Below are 17,679 nucleotides of genomic sequence, written 5' to 3' on the forward strand. Positions count from 1 at the left end.
GTCTTGGATTTAAGATTGGTTAGAGATTGTGATCACTGGTTTGTGCTTATGTATGTCATGTGAGAGATGACATGGTTATTACTTTATCTGTTTCCTCTGTTGGTTGTGGAGAATTTGGGAGACTATTGGAGACTTGTTATGAGAGTTGTTCTTGTAGAATATTCATTTATGTATTGTGGATGTTCTTGATACTACATGGATTCACTTCTTTGAGATGTTGTAAGTGGATTGGTTATAGATTTGACATTATCTTTTGCAGTGGGAGCTTCTTGGTATATATGTGGTAGGTATTGCTCTTCAGGCTTGTGATTGCAGGTTATAGATTGGATATGTCGGTGATATGAGATTCACTTGTTACACCTTTGAGGTATGGATAGTTGGATGGGTTTGGCACTTGCTATAGGTGCTATTTTAGCTATGTATATTTTGACAACTATGGATACATGTGATTACCTTTGGATCAATTTTTTTTGCTTGAAATTTCAGTTGGTACAGGATTTTATGATCTTCTAATGTGATAGATTGGATGGCTTTCTCTTTGGATGGCTTCTATGTATGTCCAGTGGCAATGGCATAATGGGAGGTGAGATCATTCATGTTTGAGATGCTGGATACTTTGATTTTGTTGCGGGTACCAAGATGGAGCACTTGGTATATTTTTTGATCCATGATGGTGGATGTGCTGGGAGGGATTGTTCCCTTGTTCATTTATGTGGCTACAGATTGACCCTATGCATTGTATACAACAAGTGGGAGATTGTTGAGATAATGGGTGTTGCACACATTGCATAATATTGTTATATTTTATTATTTTATTTTATTATGTAATGTTGTACCTAGATGGACGTGGAACATGTAAAGATTCTCATGGAATATTCTTAATGAGTTGTATTGTAACATTGTGATAATATTTCATGTAATTATTTAATATTGGAAAAAAGAATTAAATGCCCAATATTAAATGTGGAGTCAGTGGGTTAGGTAGCACATGGGTTTAGCACATGGTTTATGTAATACCACTTAGTGGTTTTGTGGGACTTGCTACTATATTAGTAGCCACAAGGGTAGTTATTGTAGAGTAAGAGTGAGAAAGGCAAGAGTCGAGCAGGACAAGGCTTGACAGGTTAGCCAAGGGAGCATATGTGAAGGTTGGAAGCATGGCATGGGATGTGTGGATTCATGCTTGTTCACATAGTTTTCTCGGTTGTGGCTATGGCCATGAAGGCTTCCATGGTTGTATGGCAATGGTATTTTTTTGCTGAATAATACATGGTGATGGATGCTTTTGGAGGTTGGGTTTTTCCCTCAATGAGGGTTTCCCAAGGTATATCTTGTGTCACAATTTTGTGGGTATGTTGTCTATTCTCTTGCATGTAGATTTTAATTTTGTGTTTATTTTAGATCCATTATGGGTTATGTGGAAATGGTTATATTCTTTGTTGCCAAGTTTCCTTAGAATTGTTGGAATGTCTTAATGGGAAGAATGCTTCTGAGAGGGGGGTGGGGGGGTGTGAATCAAAAGTATTGGCCTTTTAACCAATTTTAAACCCTTAATCACATACAACTAAAATTAACATGCATGCATATAAACATTAAACAATCATGAGAAACAAACATGCACCACCACATAACACTTGAGATTTTGGTAACCTAGAAACCCTCTAGGAATAAGAAGGTAAAATTGGGGTGGGGATGATACCCACAAAATTACTACAACAATTGATTTCAACCACTTTTGATGGTTTGCCCTGTTAAATGCTTGCCCTGTTAAAGGCTACAATGCACTATTAAATGTGACCTTGTTAAAGGATTTCTACACCCTGTTAGGAGTATGCCTTGTTAGAGGACTTAAGAAAATTCAACTTGGAATGCCACCATATTAAAGGATTTACATAAGGTTGTTAAACCTACCCAAGTCCATGGGATTTGCAAGTTCCTAATACAATTGTGAGAGAGTATTAGAATAATACACCTGATCTAATGCAATCTTTGATGCTAATCTTAGGTACTTGATCTACTCTACTATTAGCTGATCTCTACTAGATCTGATTTGCTGATTGTGTTCCTTGTTCTGTTTTGATCAACTAGATGTGTAAATGCTATCCTTTCCACTAAATCTTTGACACCAATGTTTTGTGACAACCTTAATAGGCTCTACTTTTCTTTCTTTCTCACAATTCCTCTCCCCTCTCTTACTCTTGCATTGTTCAATGGTGTCAAGACTCCCTTATAAAGATTAGTGGTCCATCATGCATCCTTGATTCAAATGTTCTCGCTCAAACCCTTTAAATTCACCCATTGGCTGCATGTAGTCTCCAATTTTTTGATTGGCTACATGAGGATCGCATAGGTGGATGTGAGGATTTGATCTTATCTCTTTATCCTACTATGAGTCATCCATAACCATTTTTCATTTTTTTTTGTGATTACACAAACTTTTATGCTAATCCTACATTGCTCGGCACATGAAGTAATACTGATGCTCGACACCATCTATTCTAGATTGCTCGACATCCACTATGTTTCATGCATTACTCAGCTCCTATAGAATTCCTGTGTTACTCAGCACCTGTTAGTTTTCTACATTGCTTGGCTCCTGTTGGATCCTGAGTTACTTGGCACATATTGGTCTCATTTGCTTGGCACCTACTGTGACTTTCTTGGCACATACTATAACTCAATATGTATAGTGAAGATGGTGAAGTGTGTTAACACTCATTTGTCAATCTTATTTTTTTGATCAACACTCTCGAGTAGTGATACTTGATAGCAATATGTTTTTTCTTTGTGTGCATTACAAGTTTCTTTGATACGTTAATAAAACTTGTGGTATCATAATAGATAACCATTAGATCTGTAATCTTTTCCTTCACACCTTTCCACAATTGTTTGATCTATATGATATTTGAATAATTTTCTACTATTGCCACATACTTAGCTTCAACTATTGATTGAGAAATGTAATTTTGTTTCTTTCTAGTCCATAAAATTAGTCTCTTTCATAGAAATAATGCACCTCCACTTGGGCTCTTTCAATCATCAACTTTTCTTACCTAATTAGAGTGAATGAATACCTTTAGTTCAAACCTATCATTCTTCATAATAATACAATCCATAGTCTTCTATTCCTTTCAGATATCTCAGTATCCTTTTTATTGCCATCATTTGATTTTCCTTAGGACTTGCAAAAAATCTTGCAACTACCCCAACTGCTAATGCAATATCAGGGCTTCTATGAACAACATATTGATTTTTCCAATAATTGGTCCATATAATTTTTGGTTCATATCAGTAGAATCATCATTTTTAGATAGTCTATGTCCAGTAACCATACGTGTACTAACAAGTTTTGAATCTTCCATTCCAAATGTTTTCAGTATCTCCTTGATATATTTGGATTGAGCAATAAAGATACCTTGCTTCATTTGATATACTTGTAAGCCAAAAAATAATTTGATCTCACCAAACATTGATATTTCAAATTCCTTCTTCATTTCATTAGAATTTTTTTTTGCATAATGCTTTCTTGCCTCCAAATATGATATCATCAATAAAAATTTCAGATAACAATACCTCATTGTTCTTTCCAATCTTCAAGTATGCATTATTGTTATCATTTGTTCTTACAAATCCAATCTTCACCAAATGGTTATGTAGTCTTTCATACCATGCTCTAGGGGCTTGTTTCAAACCATATAAAGATTTGTGAAACTTACACACCATATACTTCTTGCTAGGATCTACAAATCCTTTAGGATTATCTATATATACTTCTTCCTCAAGTATCCCATTTAGAAATGTAGACTTGACATCCATTTGATATGCCTTGAATACTTTATAAGTAGAACATGCCAATAATATTCTCACTTCTTCTAGTCTTACTATAGGTGAAAGTGTCTCCCTATAGTCAACACCTTCCTCTTATGTATATCCCTTACATGGCAATCTTTCCTTGTTCCTTATGACTTCACCATTTTCATTTAGCTTATTCTTGAATACCCACTTTGTTCCAATACCCTTTTTGTCTTTTGGTCTAGGCACTAGGGTCCATGCTTTATTCTTTTCTATCTACTTAATTTCTTCATTCATTTCTTGTATCCAGTCCTCATTCTCCAAGGAATCTTTCATAGATTTTGGTTCCAACTCACAAAGTAAGCATGTATCACTTATGAGTCTTTTATATGTCATAGCACCAAATTCTTTATATCTAATTATTTATTCAGTGGATGATGTCTTCTCCCATATTTTTCTAATATAGGTTCTTTTCTTCTTTTTTCTTCAATAGGCTTGAATAGAATAAAAAATGAATAGAGGAAAATATGATGAGTGTGGTAATATAGGATTTATCCTTAACCCAAATTCCCAAAAGGAATGATTCAAATTGATCAACTACAAGAAAGTTATCAATGCACAAATGAATCAAATGATGGAGAATATGAAAAAAGGAGGAAATTCTATAATCTACTATACAAAGTAAGTACCTAAAACCTTGAATGAATATAAGACAAACATTAACCTCAAAGTAGAATGAATCTGGAAAATGCTGATTTTTGATGTCCATGTTCAGTTTTAGGTAATTCTCCAACTTGTTTCAGACTAAAAATGTCAAGACAGAGTAAACCCATAAAACTTTTTTCCTTTTGAAGATAGGTTTACCTTGAGCTAGATAATGGGGCACAATATTACCTTGGGGCACAATTGTACACAAAAAAGTCGACCTTGATTGCACTTTGACAAAATTTATATTCATGGATCCTACAAGTTTGATGAAAAGGGTATCCAATTCTGCACTTTAATTCACTATTCCACACCTGTATCTACAAGAAAAATGGTTTGTATGTTTGGATGGGGGTTTTTGGTCATGTCCCCTAATCAGGGCAATGTAAATGAATGGAATAAAATAGTTTGATTATTATAAATAAATAAATATATTAAATTATTAGAGTAATATTATTATAATTTCATACAATTATAAAAATAAAAGGTCAAATCATTATTAATAAATGAAATTATATATATATATATATATATATATATATATATATATATATATATATATATATATATATATATATATATATATATATATATATATATATATATATATATATATATATTGATCATAGTGACCCCACAATTGGTAGACCCCTTTATTTGTCTTTGTCTGTGGGCATTTCATATTGGAAACATTATTAGTGGACTTTAACATAGGGGCATAGGCTCTGCTCACTTATTACACACACACACACATTTTGATACATGTATATTATTTTTTAAGATAGCTTTTTTCTCCCTTTTTGGATTAGTGACTAATCCTTAAAGCATGGATTTATATTTTAGGATCTCTTGATCCCTCCAGTTTCAAAATTTTTGATCCCTTAAGGTCAAAGGTGTCCTTAAGACTAGATCTCTTTTGCTTTTTGGTTTTAAAGTCCACTGATAATAGTTCCACTAATAAAGAACTCCATTGATAATGTTTCCACTATGAAATGCCCCCAGACAAAGAAAAATAGAGGGAAATATCACATAAACATATAGAAAGCATAGAAGGGTCTACCAATTGTGGCGTCACTATGATCATACATACATACATACATACATACATACATACATACATACATACATACATACATACATACATACATACATACATACATACATACATACATACATACATACATATATATATATATATATATATATATAAAATCTTGATATGATGTGATATTATTGTAAATGAATTGACATCAGTCCCCAAAGAAAGTAGAACTATAATCATAAAGGAGGAAAGATCACATAAGAGGTATGAAGAAGAATCTTTTTAGACCATGACCTAGAGACCAAAAAGAATCAGTGCTACTAAATCATGAATCCAAGCAGATTACACAAGGAAACATGTATAAACAATAGCACAAATATAACATAACATGAAACGACACATGGAAGAATGGAGATACATATAGAGAAATAATACAAGAAGTTTGATTCCTTTATCACCTTGCACCAATAGGGAAACAAAAATTGTATAAAAGAATCTAACAACATTTTTAAAACACATTATAAGAGAAGCACAATACAACAGAAAAATACACAAAAGACTACTATAAAGGACTAGCCAATCAAATACACTACCTACTCTCCCCATCTCATTCTATATCATTTAAGGAAGGTGGGTAACTCACAAGAGGGACTATATCCAACATAGAAAGAATAATAGACAGTTCCAAATAAGATAGAAATTTGGAAGAGATGGAAAGAAGAAATTTTTTTTGCCTAAGAAAGAGAATGGTCCAAAATCAATCAACTATTTAAGATAGAAAATTTCAATTGAGATCATGAAAGAAGATAAGGAAATGAAGATCAAAATTTGACCATAGTTGATTAAAAGTCTACAATAAAGATTAAGGAAAAACCCTCTCAAACTCATAATGTAGCCTAAAAATGAAAACTAACATGAAGCCTAATGATACAAGTTACATGAAAATGCAAAGGTGTACTTGCAATAGAACAACTATAACATAGGATTTTGTGTTCATCATTCATTAGAGAATATAAAGGAACTTATTTTTATCATTGAGCCATTATTAACAAACATCAAAAAATCACACAATCATCACTAGTCACAAGTGAAACTAGTAGGATATGAATGTGATTTAAATCAAATTGAAATGTGAAAAGATTCTAACATAAGCATCAAAGACATAAAGGTTAGGATGACTTTGATGTTAGCTTACCCAATTTAATGTAGCAAATAAAACATATGCCTCATGCCCCAAGTCCTCTTGCTATGCATTCCAGAGAGACTTAGGAACAATGACACTCAACGAAAATCAATAACAGTTAGCACACAAAGAAAAGATCATGACATAGCTCAAACATTAAGTGTTTATATTTAAAAATTTAAGTGTGCTAAATAATATCAAGTTCCAAGCATAAGGATTGAATGCTTGCAAATAGGTAAGATTACATAACAAAATTGGGTAAGACCAAACCAATAAATGTTGAAAAACACTAGATGTTAGGGGTTGTATTGAAAAATATAATTGGGGTGGTGTTGAAAAACACCATTTTTGAGGTGTCCTAAAGACTAACAAATCCAAGAGACTAAAGCTAACATAGTTATGCCCCCTAGACAAAGACTAATTGTAAATCAAGGCAACAAGGACAAGGCATGATGGAGAAAGGCACGCTAAGAAAAAAGGGTGCAAAAGCCTCAAGTAGCACCCATTTCTAGATTTTCACCACTTGGATTTTTTTTTTTTTAGGACTTTCTATAATTTTTTTAAATTTTTGCTACCAAGGTGCCTATTTCTAGGTTTTCACCAAGGCACTTTTTCTATTTTTGTTGAATTTTTTGATTTTTTCAAAAATTTTGGAATATATAATTTCTTTTGGAGATACATCAATGCATCTATTGCTAGGTTTTCACTAAGATGATCATTTGTTTCAAGACATTTTTTAATTTTTAGAATTTTGACAATATATCATTTTTTTGGATTTTTTAAAATATATGATTTTTTTGGTATTTTTTCAGGATCAATAAATATATGCAAATAATACACAATGCCCCCAGATAGAAACAAGGACCAAATTTTAAAGAAAGATCACATCGTGCGGTCCCAATGTCTAGCAAGGTGGAGGATAAGAGTGATTAGCAAGCTGGTGGAAGAAATGAAAGACAAGAGAATGAGGGAGAATAAAGGGAAGAAATCCTCAAGGGAAAACTCCTTAATTGTACCCAAGCTGGGGAAAAACTTTCATGTAAAGCACATTTGGACAAGAAATGAAAGACCAACATAAGATAATTTATGAAAGCATAATATAAAAGTGAGAAAGATGCAGTCAAAAGGAGTAGACATGTCAAGAGGCTTCATAGCATCGTATTTTACTCTTTTTTATTAGATCAAGACCAAAGGGGTAAATGAGAAAAGGATAACAAAAGAATAGAATGAAGGGAGAAAAATAGATATGAAGGCTAAGCATGAAAGAAATGAAAACAAGATCATCATAAGATAGCTCACAAGATAGCCAAATCTTTGTGTATAGGCCAACATTGTCAAGATCAAAGAGAAGATGGAATATATGAAAGATGTAGAAGAGCTATGCATGATTCCTAATTGTTAGGTTTTCATCATGGTACTTATCCAAGGCACCACAAGGGAGTGATTTTCACCCTAGGAAAAAAATATTTCTCTTTATTTTTGCTACCAAGGTGCTTGATTACCAAGTTTTCACCAAAGCACATTTTCAAACTTTTCATTTTTTTATTTCTTTTTTTCAAAATTTTTCAAAATTTTTGAACTTTTTGGAAGAAGTCAAGATTTTTAGATAATGCTCCTTGAAATTTTAAGCCATGACATGCAAAGGAGTTGAAATAATATGCTCAAAGATGCTTATAGGGAAAGGAAGATGGAAGACAAAAATGGAGGATATGGCTTTATGGAAAGCGAGTGAGATTGGTAGATGTAAATGAAGGCAAGATAAATGTCAACACACATCTTGAAGGGTGGTTAGAGGATGGAAAAAATGTGAATGAAGGGATCCATGAAGAAATATGGTGATTGGATAGAAGAGGTTGCAGTTTAGGCACATGGAATGGAAGAATTCTTTTGGAAGAAGATGAAGTGGAATTCTTTGGAAGCTTGAATGTCAACTTCAATTGTTGTTCAACATTAGAATCTCTCAAGAGAGACTTTGGAATCCATATAGCCGTAGGCCTCTTTGTTGAGATAATGGGTGTTGCACACATTGCATAATATTGTTATTTTATTATTTTATTTTTATTATGTAATGTTGTACCTAGATGGACGTGCAACATGTAAAGATTCCCATAGAATATTCTTGATGAGTTGTATTATAATATTGTGAAAATATTTTATGTAATTATTTAATATTGGGGAAAAGAATTAAATGCCCAATATTAAATGTGGGGTTAGTGGGTTAGGTAGCACATGGTTTTAGCACATGGTTTATGTAATACCACTTGGTGGTTTTGTGGGACTTACTACTATATAAGCAACCACAAGGGTAGTTGTTGTAGAGAGAGAGAGAGTGACAAAGAGAAGACAAAAGGCAAGAGTCGAGCGGGACAAGGCTTGACAGGTTAGCCAAGGGAGCATTTGTGAGGGTTGAAAGCATGGCATGGGATGTGTGGATTCATGCTTGTTCACATAGTTTGCTCGGTTGTGGCTATGGCCATGAAGGCTTCCATGAATGTATGGAAATGGTTATTTTACTAAATAATACATGATGATGGATGCTTTTGGAGGCTGGGTTTTTCCCTCAATGAGGGTTTCCCAGGGTATATCTTGTGTCACAATTTTGTGGGTATGTTGTCTATTCTCTTGCATGTGGATTTTAATTTCGTGTTTATTTTAGATCTATTATGGGTTATGTGGAAATGGTTATATTCTTTGTTTCCAAGTTTCCTTACAAGTGGTATCAGAGCTATGGTTTTATTATTGTAACCCTAGATTGAATCCATGGGAATGCATGAGAGGATAAAAGAAAAGGGCAAGATATATGAATGATTTATTGTAGATCTGAAGACTTTGGATTTGCTGTTATGATGGGATGTTAAAAGATTTGGGCATGTGAAATTGTTGGACAAAAAGATTTTTTTTCGGATGTTTCATTTAAATGAGGGTTTTGGGGGGTAGCTTGTAGAAATGACCTCCTGGGTAAAAACAGATCTCACCATTAGATCCGGGTCAACATTTCCATAAATTTTGATATATAATATGCCCTAGTTTGGCCATATTCAGAGGAAATGAAAGAGTTTTTTGGTTTCAGCCCATGATGGCCATCAAATTTAATCCCGTCGAAATTTTCGTCACTGAAAAAATAAAAAATGAAAAATCGTACTGAAAATGGTAAAAAGACTGTCTTAGTAAAATGGCCATAACTTTCTCTCAGAATATCGAATTTTAGAGTTCTTACTGGCGTTGGAAAGCCAATGTAGAGCACTACAAGATGGTGTAGGTTTGGTTCTATGATTTTTAAATTTTGTCAGGTTTTAAGAGCCCTAAATTCAGATGTTATTTATTTTGAGCACAAATTGGAGCATAACTTGGGCATACAGAGTTGGATTTTGGACTTCGAGTAGTCAACGGAAAGCTCTTGGAGAGCTCTACACATTGGTTCAAATTTGGTGCAAGTTTGGCATGATTTATTTGTTGATATATTGATCTGAACAGTTTATAGATATATTTTGACTATGGTAACATTGTGAGTTTATGGCATTGGTGATTTAAGATTTGATGTCATTGTATACTCAGTTCATATTTTAGATTGGTCTCATGATGATATGGTTATCAGTGTTTGATTTGGATATGCATGATGACTTGTTGGGTCTACAAGTTGTGCAGTGTTGTAAGCAGTCTATAGTTACAGGTTGCATTTATAGCTTGGTTATGGGTTGTCTTTGCCCATTGATCTTTCATTATTGATGCATATTCAGATTGGTGACTTGGATTTGGGTTGTCTATGCCCTAAGTCACATGATTTTATCTTCATGTAGAAGGGATGAGATGTTGTTACCAGGGACAATCATGGTGGAGGATTGTGGTTGACTATTTTATGCTGACAGGTTGGACACTTTGAGAGACAGATGCTCAGTTCATGGATGTGATCATGGTGTCATGAATTTTGGCATGACATGATTGGATATATAGGTACATCCTTGATGTTCATTAGCTTGGATTTCTGATATAGTTATGGTGGTATATCTTCTTGGTTGAGGATCATGGTTATTTGGTTTCTTTTAAGGAGCTCATGATGTGCACTTTGAGTTCTTTGATGGTTTAATGCCTTGGTTGATTCTCATGGTTAGAGGATGGATTTTTTTTTTCATCATGATGTCATGGATAGCTTGGATACACGGTTTAGTGGGAGCTTGTGACAGTGATGGGGTGATAGTGCAAGATTAGTTCCTGGTTTGGTTTATATCTTCTTGGTTTGGAGAGGATGGATTTTATGATGCCATAGGTGACTTGGTACCACGGTTGAGTGAGAGTTGTTTGCATTGATATATTTATTGAGTGTTTGCAGATGTTGGAGGTTTGTCTTAGATCCTGTTGCTGCAGAAGTGTCTTTGACATTTGCATGGTGCACTTGTTATCTTCATGGTGTTTGAAGATGGTTAGATCTTGAGGACTCATGGAGTTCTTGGTTATCTTCATGGTATGTGGATATGGTTCTTCCTAGTATGTGGAGATGGTTTTCTTCATGGTGTGTGGAGATGGTTGCATCTTGAGGACTCAAAAGGTTCTTGGCAAAGGTGTGGTTTATGCTTTTTATTTGACATGTTATCCTTGGTGTGAGGATGGTTTCATTATTATGTCATGGTATACTCTTGATACACATTTAGAGTTGTGACATGTTATGGTGTGTTCATATGGAGCATGTTATCTCTTTGGTTGAGATGGTAAGATCATGTTGTCATGTTTATGTTCCTAAGGCCATGGTTGGAACTTTGACATTGATCTTGGTTTAGTTTCTTGGTATTGAGTACACTAATCATAAGCTGGATACTTCATGATATTGCTATGTTGCATTTGGAGTTGGCATGGATTGATTGGTTACAGGTGCTCATGGATACTTAGAGACGGTGGTGATGCTAATTTCTCTTGGATTAGAGAAGTATTTGTTGGGACGGTTAATGGTTTCAGCAGGAAGTCTGAGGGGTAGTCACCTGATATGGACTTGAGAGGAGATTGTTCTTAGATGAGTCTTGGTTGGAGACTCGGGTATCTTGATGAGCATTCTCATTCCCCACTCTTGGTCTACTCGGCAGTTTGCTACTTGAGAGGTATAGCCCATTATTTTCTCTCAGTTGCATTATATTTATGCTTATCTTTCATGGATATGGATCTTGAGCTATGGTACATGAGTTAGTTCTAGAGGGTTCATTTGAGAGATGGTTTAGCATTAGTTATCTTCATGTTCATATGTTGTTATGCTGGTTGGGTTTGGGAGATGGTTTTATTTTGGGCATTTTCCTTTGATTAGGAATGGTTATTCCTTGGTTTAGGAATGGTTTTATGAGTTTGATCTTCTTGTGAGAAGCTTACATCCATGATTAGTTATATGGTATGGTTTGGATGTTGTTGAGGCTTCTTGTTGGGGTTTTATGGAGGAGATCATACTTGCATAGTTTACATCTAGAGGTGTGTGTAGAAGGACATGATACATGTTATGATTTGCATGGTTTCTCTGGTTTTGGTTATCTTCCTGGATGTTCAGTTTTGACTACATTTGATTTGAGATTGGTTAGAGATTGTGATCACTGGTTTGTGCTCATGTATGTCATGTGAGAGATGACATGGTTATTTCTTTCTCTTTCCTCTGTTGGTTGCGGTGAACTTGGGAGAGCATTGGAGACTTGTTATGAGAGTTGTTCTTGCAAGATATCAATTTATGTATTGTGGATGTCCTTGATACTACATGGATTCACTTCTTTGAGATGTTGTGAGTGGATTGGTTATAGATTTGACATTATCTTTTGCAGTGGGAGCTTCTTGGTATATATGTGGCAGGTATTGCTCTTCAGGCTTGTGATTGCAGGTTATAGATTGGATATGTTGATGATATGAGATTCACTTGTTATACCCTTGAGGTATGGATAGTTGGATGGGTTTGGCACTTTGCTGTGGGTGCTATTTCAGCTATGGATATTTTGAAAACTATGAATACATGTAATTACCTTTGGATCAGGTTTTTTGTGCTTGAAATTTTAGTTGGTACAGGATTTTATGATCTTCTAATGCGATAGGTTGGGTGGCTTTCTCTTTGGATGGCTTCTATGTATGTCCAGTGGTAGTGGCATAATAGGAGGTGAGATCATTCATGTTCAAGATGCTAGATACTTTGATTTTGTTGCGGGTACCAGGATGGAGCACTTGGTATATTTTGATCCATGATGGTGGATGTGCTGGGAGGGATTGTTCCCTTGTTCATTTATGTGGCTACGGATTGACCCTATGCAATGTATGCAACAAGTGGGAGATTGTTGAGATAATTGGTGTTGCACACATTGCATAATATTGTTATTTTATTATTTTATTTTTATTATGTAATATTGTACCTAGATGGATGTGCAACATGTAAAGATTCCCATAGATTATTCTTGATGAGTTGTATTGTAACATTGTGAAAATATTTTATGTAATTATTTAATATTGGGGAAAAGAATTAAATGCCCAATATTAAATGTGGGGTCAGTGGGTTAGGTAGCACATGGTTTTAGCACATGGTTTATGTAATACCACTTGGTGGTTTTGTGGGACTTGCTACTATATAAGCAACCACAAGGGTAGTTGTTGTAGAGAGAGAGAGAGTGACAAAGAGAAGACAAAAGGCAAGAGTCAAGCAAGACAAGGCTTAACAGGTTAGCCAAGGGAGCATTTGTGAGGGTTGAAAGCATTGCATGGGATGTGTGGATTCATGCTTGTTCACATAGTTTGCTCGGTTGTGGCTATTGCCATGAAGGCTTCCATGGTTGTATGACAATGGTATTTTTTGCTGAATAATACATGATGATGGATGCTTTTGGAGGCTGGGTTTTTCCCTCAATGAGGGTTTCCCAAGGTATATCTTGTGTCACAATTTTGTAGGTATGTTGTCTATTCTCTTGCATGTGGATTTTAATTTCGTGTTTATTTTAGATCTATTATGGGTTATGTGGAAACGGTTATATTCTTTGTTGCCAAGTTTCCTTACACTCTTTTCATTTCTTTTTGATGATTGAAAGATAATATTTTCAATGATGAATTTTTGAACCCATACTTGCCTTATAATTTTTTCTTAGATATCTCTTTTGACTTTATGCCCCCATGTCGATTAGAGGAAACATGGTGGTCTTCTTTTTTATATGAATTTTTGAATTGTTTCTTTTTTTTGTATTAAAAATTCAAGTTACTTCCAAAAGACTTGGGACTTGTGAAAGAAGAAGGATGATATGACTGGTTTAGGTGAGTGGGTGGATGAAAAGGATTCAACAATATGCATCTATATTGATCTTGAGGAAAGATAGGAGAGGGAGGGATGTAAGGACCCAAGATAGTTGATGAATTTTGAGAGTTGGGAGAGGAAAGTGAAGGGACATAAGGACCCAAGATGGAAGAAAGGTGTGGAGCATTTAGTATTGGTGGGGGAGGTCCAAGGATGGATGTGGAAGATGCAAAAGGGTAATTAGTAAGTTCATCAACATCTATATGACAATTAAGGACATCAACATCTTTGGAGTGAGAATTAGGATTTTCAATAGGATCATAAACATCTTGAATAGGAGAGACTTCTTTGATAGGAGTACTTGAATCTTGAGAAGATTTGGGAAGAGTAGAAAGTGGAAGGGAACATGGAGTGGTAGAACAAGAAGATGGAAGACTTTGATCTTGACATGGATCTTTGGATAGCATAAGTATAGAGTTTTTCTCTTGATTTTTAATTGGCTCAACATTGGAAGTAACAACACTATTTATAATAACCTTAATTAAAGTATCATCTTTGGGAGGCACAACTGTATTAAGGTCATTTATATTGTCAATAAGGTCAACAATGTAATTAGTAGCTTGATCTTGCTTAGGAGAAGAATTAAGACACTGTGGAATGAATGAGGAAGGGCATAGAAGATAATAAGGACCATGAAATAGAGAAAAGACATCATAAAAATATTTGGATGAAATGGAAGGTTCTTAATCTTGATCTTTCTTTATATTCTCTTCTTTCTCATTTTTAGAGTCCTCTTGAAATGAATCCACTCCTAAGGAGAAGAAAGCATGTTGGAATTGTATGAAAGACTTTGGAATACATGATGAAGGACTAGCTAAAGTAGGCATTATAGAACATGAAGGCTTAGGCTCTTTAGGTTTAGCAATATCAAAATTATTTTTAGCCAAATGAAGGTTAGCTTGAGTTTCTTTAAGAGGTAGCCTTTGATGATAACTATAGGGAACAATATAAAAAATATTAGGATCTTTTTTGGATGAAGGATTGGTAGAAGATTTGAAAGACTTAGAATCTTTAGGAGATGTATGGACAGTGGTGGAAGTAGAAGATGAAAGGGGGGCATTAGAAGAAAAAGGTTCAACATTAACATGATCTTTCTCAATAGTGTAATCTTTATTTTCAGCATGAGAGTTCTTAGAAGAGGAACTCTTATGGCATTGATGTTTTATTTCAGTGCAAAAAAATACTTTTTCTTCCTCAAAAAATGTAGATTTATCATTTAGGTATTGTTCACAAAATTTATAAATGTTGTTTTCAAGATTTAGGTCATAGGGATTACTATCAATATCTATTCATGACTCATCCCCTTTAAGCACAAGCATAGGACTAGGAGGACTTTTAGGACTTGTATGTATCTAATAGTCATTGTCATCATAATAATTGCCACTATAGGCATTATAGATAGGCATATCACAAGACTTTTCTTGTTGTTCATTATGGTATATCTCAATAAGAGGAATAAGACTCTTGGTAGAAGTAGAAGAAGAATGATATCATGAAGAAGAGGTAGGTGAAGACCTATACAAATGATAGTTGGAAGAATCATGGTAAGACTTGGAATATGAAGAATGTGAATAATATTTAGAAGAATCATGATAAGACTTGGAAGATGAAGAATGTGATTGATATTTAGAAGAATCATGATAAGACCTAGAAGATGAGAAATGTGAATGATATCTAGAAGAATCATGGTGAGACTTGGAAGATAAGGAATATTTGGAAGAAGGATATTGTGATATGATCTTGCGTATGATCCTAGAAAGAACATCTAATTTCTTCACCTTTTCCATCATTTTTGTCACAAGGTTAGCATCCATATATCTATTGGAGTAACAACAATTTTCAAATTCAATAAGGAGGTTGAGTTCATCTATGATCAAATGAGGGTCCCTAACAAGATATTTAAGATCCATGGTTCTAGAAGAAGAAGAATCAAGCATGGAAGAAGATAAAGGATGAATAGAAGAAGGTGGACTATATGATAATAGGAGGAAAAGAGTCAATAACACATGAAGAAGAGGAAGAATGGAAATGGGAGATAAGAAAGACATGGAAGATGAATAAGAAAGAAGACCAAGAGTAATTTTGTGAAATTTGATACTATTTGAGTTCATTTGAATATTGAGTAACATGTAATAGTTCTTGTAACTAACATGAAAGAAAAGGTACTAGTTGATAGGATAACCCTAAAAAACATTGGTACCAAATTAGGATAGGAAAAGAATTCTCTTGTTCAAAAGGAAAATTATAAGATAAAATATTGCAATAGGCATAAACCAACACTAACATAGAGGTACCCATAACTTTGGGTGAATACCCTAGTACATATGGACTAGGAGGATGATTTAGCCAAATTTTAATTAATTGAAATTGAATTTTGATGAAAGTAGATGGACAAGAGATTACTAAGACTCTCCAAGCATAATATCAAAGAATCCAAGGTATATCTTTCTCAACAAGGACAGTCTCTAACTCACCAACTCCATATTGCTCTTATTGCTACTACTAATCCAATTCTAGCCATAGATGTTCCTAATTCAGTGCAATAAAATTTACCATGTCTTCCTACTTCAGCTTCATGGGATGACTTCCTTCTAGACATTACAAGGCCCTTCATGGAGTCTCAAATTAAAGATGTGGAGACATCATCAATAATATTTGTCTTCTCTTTGTTGAGGTGAATACTTCATCCATTGCCATAGTGATAGGTCCAGAACAATAGGATACACCTTCTCTTCTAGCTCTACCATTAGTGGATGACTTCTTGATAGATATTTCAGGTTTTTTCATGGAGTCACACATAGTCGATTTGGGAGACATCTTTGATGATCTAAATCTTCTCTTTGATAAAGTAGAATCTTCTTTAGTTTTCATGAGGGTTCACTCTGACCCTCCTGTACATTCTCTACATGATTAGCCTTACCAGGTTGATATGATTGTGGATCCTTATGTAAAGTAGTTGCAAGAGGTCTTTTTATCATTTTAGGAGACAATTGGCTCTTCAGGACATGTTCTACATATATCCTTGCTAGATCTACACTTGTTCTTTTCCACAATATTAGAAAGAGAGACCATCAGTATCAACACAGGGACAGTTGAGCAGGTATCAAATGGCTACTCAAAGTTTGAGTGTTAGTGAAACCCTTCTCAAACACATCTTTTGGGTTGACCAAATAGGTTTGGTAAATATCAAGCCTAATCAGATACCTAATATGAAATTGGGTATTTGATTACTCCAAATTTTTCAATTGGTAGGGAAACCACCCACATTGGAAATTTTGGAGGGAAATTTATTTTTGGGAAGTGTGAGCATTAGTATTACATATGATTATTTATAATTATTAAAATATATAGTAATATGTATGATTATTATGACTATTATTAATAAATATAATATAGTAGTATACATAATAAATATTATTATTAAATATATAGTAATATTATACGATTATTATTATATATAATAATATATATGGTTATTATTATTATTAAATATATAATCTAGTACTATATATGATTATTATTTTTATATAATCTAATAATATATTATTATTATATTAAAATATACAGTATTATATTATTATTAAATATAATATTTTTATTAAATGTGTCAAGAGGGTTAATGCATTTTATGACAACATATGTCCCTAGGGCCCCTAGTGACCCCTTTCG

The sequence above is a fragment of the Cupressus sempervirens genome, chromosome 5, assembly GCF_028749045.1.
Source record: "Cupressus sempervirens isolate cs-2001-9-10 chromosome 5, ASM2874904v1, whole genome shotgun sequence".
Classification (NCBI taxonomy): Eukaryota; Viridiplantae; Streptophyta; class Pinopsida; order Cupressales; family Cupressaceae; genus Cupressus; species Cupressus sempervirens.